Consider the following 12,581-nt stretch of genomic DNA (forward strand, 5'->3'; position numbering starts at 1 on the left):
CTGTGGGAGGCAGTGGAAGACAGGAGTGCCTGGCGTGCTCTGGTCCATTGGGTCACGAAGAGTCAGACATGACTAAGCAATTAAACAACAACAACAATTCATTTTAAAGATGGGGCATAATTATTAACTAACAGCTATGCATTTATATTTTCACCAATTTTCTTCCCCCAAGAAGCCCAGTCTTGAATATTCAGCAAAAACAGGAGAGCTGTTCAAAGAATACTTCATTTGTAACTTAAGCTAGTAAAAACAAGGAAATTTATAGTTAAGGGTGACTTCTAATATCTTGGCACAACAGGGTGTCTCCTTAACCGCTTCCTTATTGGGCTATACATTTAAGGTCAGCCTGAACTGTGAATTTCCTTATTATTAGTAGCTGTCACGTTATTAACTATCTCAATGTATCTTTTTTGGTGAGTACATTTAATTTCCTCTTTTCATACTACTCCCATGACCTCAACAGAATGAATGACTCTGCCCCATCGAGACGCAGTTGTCTCCCAGGCTATTATGGGACTGATCTATTGACACCTTACTCACTGGGGGAACGGCGCTTCCATTTCTGAGCTGTTCAGAGGCCTGATCAGTGTGGCAAACTGAGCAAGGGGGAGAAAGGAGAATTTTAACTTCTAGGAAATTATTTTTAGAAAGAGAGAGGACAACTATCTGTCTCCTGCTTAAGTGGAATAGTAGTTATACTATGTACATAAGCATATACACTATTACATTTGTTTGTTTACTATGCATCTTTTCCTGAAGTGCTTTTTTATGGTACATTATTATAAAAACTATAGAAGCACAGTGCTATGTATAAGAACCCAGCAGTGGCTTTATTAAATAAATAAAAAATACATAAAACCCAGCAAAGTTCACAATCTTTATGGCATCCCTTGTAAATATATGGGGCGTGAGGGGGAGTTAATAATTTACCCACAAGGTTGGAATCTCTCTTGGGCAATTAAGTAATTAGGTTGCTCACTGGATTTAGTTCAGATTTTAATGCATAATAATTGGTAGAAAAATTGCACAGCCAATTATTTCACTTTTGCTAGATGGTGTATTTAAGTAGACAAATTCTAAAAAATGTAGATTTAGTTATTTCCTCAGGGGAACAGAACTGTGTGGTTATATTTCACTCAGTTTAGCACAAATGATAGGCCAGATTTCACAAATCAGTAGTGAATTTTAGGTGCTCTCAACTGTAGAAATAGATAAAAGTATTGAGATATTTCCTATATCACACACAATCTTATGATTAAACTGACCCGGTATACCACATCACCCAATCCCTGTGTCCAGAAAGTTCTGAATAAACAACACCTTAAAAAGCCATGAATCCCTGAAGATATCCAAAAAACTGAAAGAATTCTGGGATACTGCAAGCCTTCAAGTTGTGGGTCGTCCAGATAGCATCCAGATCATTTAAATCACTATTATAAACCTTTGTAACAGCCTCAGAGAATCCTAAGAATCGTAGTTTACACCCTTAACAAAGTACAGTGACCAGAATTCTTTGAGGAGGGAAATGTGTTTCAAATGTGCTTTGAAAGTATCATGTGTACACAGTCTATTGAAGAAGAAATTGGGTGCAAGTACCACAGAAAGTGACACAATGCAGATATACTGTATGACATCTGTATCCGAAACCACATCCGTATATTAATTCTGCCCCAAACATTCATGTGAAACTAAATACAGATAGAGCTAGCCAGCACAGCATGGCAATACAATTCTGGGCTTAAATAAATGTGCCAAAATGGGTATAAGAAAGCAATGGACACACACACACACACACACACACACACACACATATACATATACATATATACTTTTCAGATATATACATTTCACCGATTTTACAATCATTTTGACATTTTAAAACTTGATTTCCTTCCCCCTCTTTCTGTGGTTCCTTAAATTTATTTTTAATATCTTCTGCATATTCAAACTAACTTAACTTACTCATTTATTTATCTTCCATATATATATATATATATATATATATATATATATATATATATATATATGCAGGTTTTGGTGTCTTCGGGTGTCTTCCCGTGTAAGAGTTGGGGTGTCTAGGCGACGTTTCGACGAGGTCTCACTCGTCATCTTCAGGCTGGTGCTTTCGGCTTCTTGTTACTGGAACAGAGCAGGATCTCAGTGTTTGAGTTCCTATAAATACTGTTGAGGGGGTGTGGTGTATAGCCTCCAACGTTCTGGGCAGAGAGGAAGTTCCCAGGTTAGTGTGCCTTTTCTTCTTTTGTTCCTTAATTACTTGAGGGATATCTTGAGTGATTTCTTGAGTGATATTCTGAGTACCACTTAGGTGGGTCATTAGGTGTGGATTAGTTGCTAAAGCTTTCGTGTCTTGACCTCTTGAGCTTGTGAAGAGTTTTTCTGAGAAGATGGCTGTACTGCACTTAGTTGTGCTCTGGCTTGGCTTCGTGTATAGGGGCGAGCTGTGGTTTTGTGCCCTGTGCCAGCCAGATCTGTGTAGGGATTGCAGGGGGGTGCAGCATCCGGAGGTGCCACTATGGTTTGGCTACCGGATGGTGTCTGTAATTTATCTGTGGAGAGGGTCTGGGTTTGGGTCTGGTGTGGTTGATTGGTGATGGCGTTCTGTGTGCCTCTGGTTCTGGTGTCGGTTTTTGTGGGGAGGGCTAATTTCCAGATGTCTGGCAGGCGGGACGTGTCGTCACGCTTGTTCATGTTGTGAGGGTGTTTCTCTATCTCGATGGCTTCCATGATTATTCTCTTGTGGTGATGTTCCATGTTAAAGAGCAATTTGGAATCTGCAAAATTAATTTCGTGTCCTGTTTCTTTCATGTGTTGGAAAAGAGAGGAAGTTTTTTCTTCTTTTTTGACGGCATTCTTGTGTTCTGCGATACGTGCATTTATTCGTCTGTTTGTTTGTCCAATGTACGTGGCTGGGCAGACTTTGCAGGGTATTTCATAGACCCCTTGGTTTTCCAACTGGATTTTATCTTTGGGGTTTCTGAGGATATTGGCTATTTTTTGGTTGGTGCAAAAGGCTGTTTTGATATTGTGTTTATGGAGGATTTTGCTAATTTTATCTGTAGTGCCCTTGATATAAGGAAGGAGGGCCATGCCATTGTTTTCTTCTGTGTCTTGGTTTTTGGGGGGTGTTTCTTTTTGGATTAGCTTCGTAACCCTGTTTTGCTGGTATCCATTGGCGATTAACACATTTGAGAGATTCTGTAACTCAGTTGTCAAGTGGTCTTTGTCAGCCAGGCGTTTGGTTCTGGAGATGAGAGTCTTGGCTACGGAGTTTATTTGTGCAGGGTGGTGGTGTGATTGTGCATGTAAGTAGCGGTTGGTGTGTGTTTTTTTCCGGTAGATAGTGTGTCCTAGTGAGCCATCAGGTTTTTTGTAGATTAGGACGTCAAGGAAGGGAAGTTGGTTGTTGGCTTCTATTTCCATAGTGAATTGTATTTTGGGGTGTAGGCTGTTGAGATGTGTGAGGAAGCTATCTAGTTTTTCTTTCCCGTGTGGCCAAATTACAAAGGTGTCGTCAACATATCTGAGCCAAAGTTTGGGTTTGTGTTCTGACTTGTCTAAAGCATTGGTTTCAAAGTGTTCCATGTACAAATTTGCGATGACCGGTGAGAGGGGTGATCCCATAGGTGTTCCTTCTATCTGTTTGTATCTTTGTCCATTGTGGATGAAGTACGTGTTGGTTAGGCAGTGGTTGGTCAGGTCCAGGATGTATTCGGGGGGATTGTATTTGTTTTGAAATTGCTCTTTAACATGGAACATCACCACAAGAGAATAATCATGGAAGCCATCGAGATAGAGAAACACCCTCACAACATGAACAAGCGTGACGACACGTCCCGCCTGCCAGACATCTGGAAATTAGCCCTCCCCACAAAAACCGACACCAGAACCAGAGGCACACAGAACGCCATCACCAATCAACCACACCAGACCCAAACCCAGACCCTCTCCACAGATAAATTACAGACACCATCCAGTAGCCAAACCATAGTGGCACCTCCGGATGCTGCACCCCCCTGCAATCCCTACACAGATCTGGCTGGCACAGGGCACAAAACCACAGCTCGCCCCTATACACGAAGCCAAGCCAGAGCACAACTAAGTGCAGTACAGCCATCTTCTCAGAAAAACTCTTCACAAGCTCAAGAGGTCAAGACACGAAAGCTTTAGCAACTAATCCACACCTAATGACCCACCTAAGTGGTACTCAGAATATCACTCAAGAAATCACTCAAGATATCCCTCAAGTAATTAAGGAACAAAAGAAGAAAAGGCACACTAACCTGGGAACTTCCTCTCTGCCCAGAACGTTGGAGGCTATACACCACACCCCCTCAACAGTATTTATAGGAACTCAAACACTGAGATCCTGCTCTGTTCCAGTAACAAGAAGCCGAAAGCACCAGCCTGAAGATGACGAGTGAGACCTCGTCGAAACGTCGCCTAGACACCCCAACTCTTACACGGGAAGACACCCGAAGACACCAAAACCTGCATTCCTGTACCCGTGAAAATCTACGAAAGCATATATATATATATATATATATATATGCTCTTATATATATACTCTTATGTAGCTGCAGGTTATACAATAATCCTGCCAGTGTTTTTATCTGTTTACAATTTATCTGTCAATATTCAATAAACCATTTCCATTCTTTTATAAAAAGTTTGTTATCTTGATTTCTTACTCTCCCAGTAAGTTTTGCCATTTATGCACATTCCATAAGTTTTTGTATCCATTCTTCCTTTGCTGGAACTTCTTCTTCTTTCCATTTTTGGGCAAGTAACATTCTTGCCGCTGTAGTCACATACATGAATACATTTCTATGCAATTTAGGTAGTTCTGTCTCTATAATTCCCAAGAGAATTGTGCAGTGGACATTTTTGTGCAGTTTTTCAAAAATCCACAGCACTTTGTACAAGCAGGACAAAATGGACTGATGAATGAACACATGGAAAAATCTTCCGATCTGCATACCCCTGGTTGGTTCCCTAGGAAGCAAGGATGCAGTTTCCTCGGCCTTCAGGTAAATGGCCTCGGTCCAGGATACCTGAAGGAGCGTGTCCACCTCCATCATTCTGCCCGGACGCTGAGGTCCAGCGCCGAGGGCCTTCTGGCGGTTCCCTCATTGTGAGAAGCAAAGCTACAGGAAACCAGGCAAAGGGCCTTCTCGGTAGTGGCGCCCACCCTGTGAAACGCCCTCCCATCAGATGTCAAAGTGATAAACAACTACCTGACATTCAGAAGACATCTTAAGGCAGCCCTGTTCAGGGAAGTTTTTAATGTGTGACATTTTAGTATATTTTTGGTCTCTGTGGAAGCCGCCCAGAGTGGCTGGGGAAACCCAGCCAGATGGGCGGGGTACAAATAAATTATTATTATTATTATTATTATTATTATTATTATCCTTCTTGCTCCAAAGGAGAAGCAGATCAGGGGAGAGATAGGTGCATATTTACAAGTGTCCCAGCTCCATAATAAAGATACTGCCTTTGAACAACAGCAATGAAAAGTTTGGAGCATGTGAGCTTATGCATAGCTGAGCAATGCATATGAAAACCAAAACACAACACTGGAATTTTTTTTCCTTGTTAAAAAAAAAAAGACTGCAGAAAAATACTCTGCCACATCTTATCATGTGGCAGGGCAACCGTGGGTGAGATAAGGAAAAGAATCCTTTGGGGTTAGATCATGCTCATAGCCCATCAGTTCATCCATATCCCTGACACAGACCGTGAATGCTCTTGAGAAAAGTTGCTGATTGCTGTACTGAACACACAAAACATTTCTTTCCTGTCCCTCCTGATGTTAAGATTTCATTAGTTCACCCCTAAGGGATGCACACACTAAGTGCTTTCCTCCTATCATTTATTTTCCTTGTAAGAATTGCAGCAGTTACCACAGGAATGTTCCACAGTTCTGAACAGGGAGAAAGATGATCCACGCAGTCTTTTTTACCCTCACCCCAGCCCACCTCCCCAAACAAAAAAAGAGGAGGCAATGAGCCAGACCGGTTGTCATGAAACAGCTCGTTTTCAGTGCTGCGGTTGTAGAAAGAGGCAGCAAAGCTGGCAGCAATGACGACCCCCAGAGAATCCCCCCCTTTACTATAAAGAGGCAGCTTTGAATAATAATAAAAAATATGTCTGGAAATGCAGTTCTGGTCAGCACAGGCCCTTGTGGGGTATTTTTTGTTGTTTGCTACGCAAGTGAAGACAGTATGAGTGAAGATTTGTAAGCTCCGGCCTAAACATTACACCAAGGCTATAAAGTTTTCAATATTTCTATAATGATGTTTGAAATGTAGCTTTCCACTTGGGAAATGTTATTCCCTCACCCTGCCTCACCGTAATATTACTTACTGAAGTCACGTCGTCTTGGTTTCACCATTCACGTTGGAGAAAGCTGCCGCAGTCAGTTCCTCGGATGATCTCATCAGGCAGGGACCATTAACGTTCTCTCAGAGGTTGAAGTCTGACATGTAGATAGCTTGTTTCCCTGATAAAAAAAAGAGAGGGGGATACGATTCATGGAAAAGTGGGCATCATCCATGTGTTAAGGGAATCCCAAAGGCATGCCCACTACTATTCTCGCATTCTTGAACACAGACAGGCATCAGTAGCACAGTGGTGCTTTGGCAGGATGAAATATACCGTTACATTGTGGACTTCGGTGTTTGAGCGAGGAGTAGTTTGGAGTTACAATAGTAAGATGACTATCTCCATGCCTATGTGAACAGGTTAATAAAGACCTTCACGTGATATCTTAATTTGAGGTCAAAGGACTTCTAATTAAACACATGCAGTTCTTTCTTTTCTGAGGGGATGCTGGGGTACACATACCTCCAAACATTTTGTGAATCTTCATACTTCTGTCCATCTACTGTATTTATTTTCCCCGATTTAAACTATAAAATGGTTATTTTCTTGAGTCAAAATGAGAGTTCCCCTAAACATTTTTTTTAGAAAAAAGGCACTGAACACATGAAAGGGAAATTGTTAGAGTGAGAGCTTGAAAAACAAAGAACATGAAATTTGGAGAATAAATAAACTGATTTATATTAACATCCCATAGCATTTTCTTTGTGTGTGTTCCTGTCCGTGTCTCTCTCTCTATTAGAGGATTCCTGCTGCCACCCAGTCTTCATCTGAACACCAGTTTCTGGAGACAAACAACAGGGGCAGCTCATTGTCTTCACAACCTTGAGAGGGTTTAGAGGCATGTGGTTGGGTTCTGTTAGAAACAGAATATTGCACTAGACGGGTCTTCATCTGATCTGAGGGCCATAGCTCAGCGGAAGAGCATTTTCCCTGCTTTTCCTTTCAAGTTAGGTCACCCGATGAAAGGTAGCCCTGTTGGTAGATCTGTAGAAAGTCCCAGGTCTCCTCCACTGATAGAGGATAGGGTAGCTCCCAATGTTCCTATGATTCGGACAAGTAATCCTTGTAGCTCATGGGCACAACACATATCTTGAAGCATTAAGCAAATGGTTCCAAATTCAAGCTTGGCACCTCTTGTCACTCATGTATTTATAGTATTTACGGTATATACCCGCCAATAACAAAAAGTGCTCTGGGCAGCTTACGAGTAAAAATGTAAATGATATAAAAAGAAACATAAAACCAAGGCAAAAAAGGATATTGGTCTGGGTCCTAACTTTCCTTCCACTGAAGCCACGACATTCATGGTCATGGACTGTTCTTTTCCTCACTCCAGAACGTAATGGTGTCATAAACATTTGACACCTTTCATCCTTACTTATTTATGCATTTTCTATAGCACTGTGTATTCTCCATCAATTAATTATCAAAGGGAACATTTTAAAAAGTAGAAATTATCATGGGTTGTTGTCATGCCCGGCTTGCTTTTCAGGTCTCCAAGAAGCATTTGCAAGCGTCTTTTCTTACCTTCTGCAAATCATCTCACCAGCAACCAGTGCTCTGCAGCCCCTGCTTTCAGTTAAAGCCCGAAGGAAGACCTCATGAAATAACTCCACCCGCGGGGCTTTTTTAGATCAGGAAGTACAGGAAGCCAGAAAGGCCGCAGGGCTCCAGGAAAAATGTTTAGTAGAAAGAAAGGAAGAAAACACTCACACCACTTTCAGCCACTTCACAACAATATGCTGAGCTCAAAACTTCACACTGACTGAAATTCTCAAGTGCTCTGAGAACGAGGCACAAAAATGGAGGAGCACCATTAGTTGTTCTCCATTTTACAGCCTCCACTAGAAATTGGGCATTTAGTGTTGCTGATCCCTTCCTCTGTGGAACTCTTTTCCAGCAGAGATTTGGCACAGAACCTCACTTTTGACTTTTAGGCATCTCTGAAGACCTTTTCATGCCAACAGGCCTATTGTTTGTCGGTTTGACGTGAGACAGCCATTTTTATGTTCTGTTGTTGCATTTGTATACACTGAAGTACACCACCCAGATATATTTTATACAAGTGGGTAGTTTATAAATACTTTTACAAATAAAATAAAGAAAAAGGACTAAGTTCTATGCAGGAACTAGATTAATCAGAGGTTAGAAGCTAACCAAAGCCTAGCTGTTGTTGTTGTTTAGTCGTTTAGTCGTGTCTGACTCTTCGTGACCCCATGGACCAGAGCATGCCAGGCACTCCTGTCTTCCACTGCCTCCCGCAGTTTGGTCAAACTCATGCTGGTAGCTTCGAAAACACTATCCAACCATCTCGTCCTCTGTTGTCCCCTTCTCCTTGTGCCCTCCATCTTTCCCAACATCAGGGACTTTTCCAGGGAGTCTAATCTTCTCATGAGGTGGCCAAAGTATTGGAGCCTCAGCTTCACGATCTGTCCTTCCAGTGAGCACAAAGGGCTGATTTCCTTAAGAATGGAGATGTTTGATCTTCTTGCAGTCCATGGGACTCTCAAGAGTCTCCTCCAGCACCATAATTCAAAAGCATCAATTCTTCGGCGATCAGCCTTCTTTATGGTCCAGGTCATAGTAGAGAGTTTTGACCAAACGTGATCCACCTGGAGGAGGAACCAGCAAGCCACTCCAGTATCCCTGCCAAGAAAACTCCATGGACAAAGACAACAGGCATATAAAATCCTAGCTAGAACCCATTAAAGCCTGTATTCAGAGGTATGATGGAGATGGGATCTGGAGCTCTCTAAATGTTTTGGGGATCACTTCCGTCCCAGCCAGCATGGCCAATGGTCAGAAACTCTGGAAGTTATAGACACATATATATCTTGGGGGCACCATGTTGACTGTCTCTGGTGTGGGATGTGATGCAGAAGGCTGTACATGGTGACAGTTCTTTACTTACTAGACTGAAGAATGACCCGGTTGTACTGCTTTGAAAGCAACAATGCTTCCACTGGACATTAAACAAGGAATGACTAGTCATATTGTGTTCTCTGTATTTACCTGACTAGCAGATTCAGTAGGTTTACAAGATGATTTGCAACACCACTGCAGAGATGAAAGTCTAGCCCCCCAAAACGTATGTTTATTTTGTCTTTTAACACATTTTTAATTTGTTAGTGCAGATTGGTCTTTATTCCCAGGGGGAAGCTATTTCAGTGCTGTTGCCAAGAGAATTCAGAAACGAGCAGCCTGATCAAAATAACTTGCTGCAATGAGCTAGCTTAGTGTTTCAAAGAGGGCAATTTAAATTATTTTTACTTAATAATAGGTCTGCTCGTGCCCCTGCAATCTGCAAAGAGATTTCTCGTTGTAGAGCTGTTTTCGGCTGCTTCACAAAATGGAGGCAATGGCCAGCAGGGAACACCAAATTAGGACTATGTCAAGACATCTCCCCCCCCCCCCAATTGCCCATTGGGGACAAATATCCACTTATTGTCGCCAAACTGTATTCCCTGTGCACTCCTTCAGATTTAATTCCTTGAAGTGGAGAGATTTCACAGTAACAGATTCCTTCAAAGGCAAAGGGGGCACTGTGCAATAATAATGGCCAGCATCACAGCCTGGCTTCTGACACTGCCATAGCATTGCCCCCACATTGTCATGAACTATCTGTGGTTCCCAAAGGGTATGGCATGCCACATTGGCAAGCGTAGGAAGATTCAGGGACAATCCATATTATATTCAGGGAGTGATTCTCATTCTTATGTAGCTGCATTGTTTTATCTGGATGTCCCGTGATCATATTACAAAGTAGTTGTGTTCTATGTTATAAATCAAGCACTGCTGGGAGTTGTTCCTTTTTGTTTTCCAGTGTACAGTGGTACCTTGGTTTACAAACTTAATCTGAACCAGAAGTCCATTCTTAAACCAAAACCGTTCTTAAACTGAGGTGCGCTTTCCCTAATGAGGCCTGCCCTTCCACCGTTCAGATTCCATTCTTAGATTGAGGTAAAGTTCTCAAACTGGGACACTACTTCCGGTTTTGCGGAGTTTGTAAACCGATTGGTTCTTAAACAGGACTGTTCTTAAACCGAGGTACCACTGTATTTCTTATCAATAAAAAAAATCGGTGCGGCGCAAGCAAATTTTTATCCTGAATGTGTGGCCCAGAGGAAAAGCTTTGAGAACCATTGACCTAGAGAAAGGCTGCACTCCTAGTAATTGCATGTTGGTGCCTGCTTCATGCAATTCTTGAAGAAAGTGGGGTAATATCATCAGCAGACCTTCAAAGCATTTCAGATACATTCTCTCCTTAATCTGTGAGCTAGGTCCAGTTCTTATCTTGCATATGCGGTGGTGGGTTGAAGCTGAGCAGTAAAACCTTTCTTGAGGTCACCTGCTGAGTTATGAACATAGGAAGCTGCGTTATAGCAACTTCATCTAGCTGCGTATTGTCAACACGGATTGGCAGCATCTCTCCAGGTTTTCTGGCATTAGTCTCTTTCTGCCTGAACTGGAAACACCAGAGATTGAACCTCAGAGCTTTTGCATGCACTGTATGTGGGCTGCCACTGAGCTACAGCTTTGAGTTCATGACAGTGCCAAGGTTAGCATATGGGATTTCCTTGTTCATAAGTTACACCCTGGTCTTGTGTTTGCCTGTTTAGAAGTACATACTGCTGTGCTCAGTGGAATCTTCTGCCTTATTATTATTATTATTATTATTATTATTTGTACCCCACCCATCTAACTGGGTTGCCTCAGCCACTCTGGGCAGCTTCCAGCACATACAAAAACATAATAAAAGATCAAACTTTAAAAACCTCCCTCTACAGGGGTACCTTCAGATGCCTTCTAAAAGTTGTGTTGTTCTTAGCTCCTTGACATCTGAAAGGAAGGCATTCCACAGGGAGGGTGCCACTACTGAGAAGGCCCTGTTCTTGGTTCCCTGGAACTTCGCTTCTTGCAGTGAGGGAACCACCAGAAAGCCCTTGGAGCTGGACCTCAGTGTCCAGGCTAAACAACAAGGGTGGAGATGATCCTGCAGGTATTCAGAGCCAAGGCTATTTAGGGCTTTAAAGGTCAGTGCCAACATTTTGAATTGTGTTCAGAAATGTACTGGGAGCTATTGTAGGTCTTTCAAGTGGCCCTAGCACTGCAGTTTTAACCACAGTCTTCCACTGGTGGTTCTGGTTCTCTTTCTCTGCTTTTATTAATTGCAGATTTTTAGCACTATGGTCATTTCATATTGATTTTTAATAGGGATTTCTACATTGAATGGGCTTTTTAAAAAAAATTAGTACTGATTTTATCATTGTGTGCTGACTTGAGAGCCGATTTGACCACGGGACACAAGCGGAACTAATAATTGTTATTAGAGAGGCTACTGCCAAAAATATGGAGGTGGTTGCTGCAGCCACGCAGAGTTGCCCTAGCAACCTTTCCGTGCGGTATGGTTATTCGAGTCTACATATGGTAAGAGGCTGATGTAAAATATATGGGAGCCAGCTTTACCTTACGCTCACCACCTGACGGCCCCCAGAAAAGCCCAGCCAGGAGTGATTTCATGCGTTGTCCACATATGTGCCAAGATGGTAACCTTCCATGACTTTTGGAGCTGTGATAAATGCAATGCAGATGCTCTATAAAAATACCATAGGCTTGCAAGCACATCTACAGAATGCTGCACAGTCGTTTTAAACAGCTTTAACTTGCACCCACATTTGTGGATTGAGGAAATGAGCAGGAAGGTAATGGCCCTTTGTGTACCATGTGGAAGTGGGATTGTCTTCTCCTTTCTCCTCATTCGCTTTGGAGAACCATTCTCTATCCAGATGTTCTTGCAGTCGAACTCTCGTCATCCCTGACTACTATCCATGTTGACCAGGGGCAATGGAAACTGGAGTCCAACTGCATCTGGAGTGACACAGTTTTCCCATCCCTATTCTAAAGTAACACAATAAAAAGCTCAAGGCTAGGACTATCACATTTGTTGTTGTTGTTTAGTTGTTTAGTCGTGTCCGACTCTTCGTGACCCCATGGACCAGAGCACGCCAGGCACTCCTGTCTTCCACTGCCTCCCGCATTGTCTTTGTCCATGGACTTTTCTTGGCAGGGATACTGGAGTGGCTTGCCAGTTCCTGCTCCAGGTGGATCACGTTTGGTCAAAACTCTCCACTATGACCTGTCCATCTTGGGTGCCCTGTTCAGCATAGTTCATAGCTTCT

General features: G+C 42.4%; 2 long non-coding RNA genes across 2 annotated transcripts in view; one reads left to right on the forward strand and one right to left on the reverse strand.

Moving 5' to 3' along the window:
* Window positions 1-8,014, reverse strand: part of LOC310706080 — a 216,255-nt gene extending 208,241 nt beyond the window's left edge. The window contains exons 1-2 of the long non-coding RNA XR_014525648.1: window positions 7,930-8,014; window positions 6,385-6,520 (exon numbers count right to left, since the gene is read on the reverse strand). This is a non-coding gene — a long non-coding RNA (uncharacterized lncRNA). The remainder of the gene's footprint in view (window positions 1-6,384; window positions 6,521-7,929) is intronic.
* The window catches only part of LOC310706075, a 524,112-nt gene that overhangs the window by 408,130 nt on the left and 103,401 nt on the right, over window positions 1-12,581 (forward strand). The gene's annotated exons all lie outside the window — the stretch shown is intronic.

The sequence above is a fragment of the Podarcis liolepis genome (genome assembly GCF_965112155.1).
Source record: "Podarcis liolepis genome assembly, chromosome: 4".
Classification (NCBI taxonomy): Eukaryota; Metazoa; Chordata; class Lepidosauria; order Squamata; family Lacertidae; genus Podarcis; species Podarcis liolepis.